Source organism: Piliocolobus tephrosceles, chromosome 1, assembly GCF_002776525.5.
Source record: "Piliocolobus tephrosceles isolate RC106 chromosome 1, ASM277652v3, whole genome shotgun sequence".
Lineage (NCBI taxonomy): Eukaryota > Metazoa > Chordata > Mammalia > Primates > Cercopithecidae > Piliocolobus > Piliocolobus tephrosceles.
Window position 1 is genome coordinate 217,798,721 of NC_045434.1, and position 1,602 is coordinate 217,800,322.

A 1,602-nucleotide genomic window follows, 5' to 3' on the forward strand; every position below is an offset into this window, starting at 1 on the left:
AGAGTTTGGTTCATTATCTCTCTGCAGAGCTTCTTGCAGGCAGAACTCCCACACTCCGACATCGCTGTCCAGAGTCAGTCCTTGTGGGACTCTCAGAGTACAGAAAATTCTGAGAGCTCCGTGACGAGAGGGAAGGCTCAGCGTGGAAAACAAGGCAGTCCCACTCCTCCGCCTTCAGTTCTCGAGGGCAAGGGGGGCGGAGCTGTCCAAGATTCTGGGAATCTTCAGTTTCTAGTTCAGCACAAAGGTGGGGTGTGGCTTGGAGGTAAGAACCAGAAACAGGACCCTGGGAATCAGGGAACATCGGTGGGGAATGAGCTGGGTCAAGGGAGCCAGTCCTGGGCCAGCTCCAGAGGCTGAGTCAGAGATCAGGCCGGGCCCAGGAGATCCTGGCCAAGAGCTCTGGGAAGTGCTGGTGCAAGCGGGCTGAGTGTGCAGCCAGCGGGAATAGTGGGGCAGAGAAGGGGTGCAGAAGGGCTGGCAGGCAGGTAATGACAGGAACAGGAGGAGGCAGGTTATGGCAAGACACAGGGCCTGGGCAAAGGAGCTGGGGTCAGCAATAATACAGAAGAGGTCAGAGGGCAGACCCCACCCAGGCCTGGCAGACATAGGGAGGGCTTCTGAAGGAAGTGGGAGCAGACCCCATGCAAGGGAGGGGCTGGGGAAGGAAGATCAGGCCCAGGCAGAGGCAAGGAAGTCAGGCAGAGGAGAGGCAGGGGCCTCTGGGAGCTGGGGCCTCTCTGGTTCTTTGGGCTTCTGCAAGATAGAATGCTGTGTGCTCCACAACTTCTCCTCAGCTACCACCAGACCCTTGGGAGCATCACAGCAACCCTCAACGGCAGCCTGCTTTGCTGGACACGTGCCCTGAACTTTGAGACCCAAGCTAGGGTTTGGTTTAGGCCATTGTTGTTCACTCAATCGCCAGGCTCTGCTTATAACACTAGCAAAAACACCAATAAGAATTGTTAGGGACTTCCTGGAGTCCAAATTATTTGGGTTGGACTCCAATAATTGTGCTCCAATAAGCCTTTGGCAGCACATATACAAACTATTCAGGCTGCTTCCTGGGACCCCAAAACCAGGCAGTGAAATAAAAGTTAAAGGTGAGCAGACAGAAAGAAAGCCTCAAATTCCAACTACAATTAGCCCCAAGCTGAGAAGACAGCACATAGCAGCTCCCTAACCAAAACATGCTGCTTACACTGAACAAACATCACATGCGCCATGACGGCCGCACATCCGCTGCTCAGTGCATGCTCCAGGGAACTCTTAAACTGGAGTAAGTTATCTCCCACGGCTTAGTCCAGGCTGCGCTGCCATAACAGAATACCTGAGACTGGGTCATTTATAAATAACGGAGATGTATTTCTTACAACTCTTGAGGCTGGGAAGTCCAAGGCCATGGTGTCCCTATCTGATGAGGGCCTTCTTGCTGTGTCATCGCATGGAGAAAGGTAGGAGGGCAAGAGAGGGAGAGGAGGGAAGGAGATCAAACTCATCCTTTCATTGGGAGTTCATTCCCATGAAAATTAACCCACCCTCAGGATCACTAACCCACTCCCATGATAACTAACCCACTCCCATGATAACTAACCCACTCCC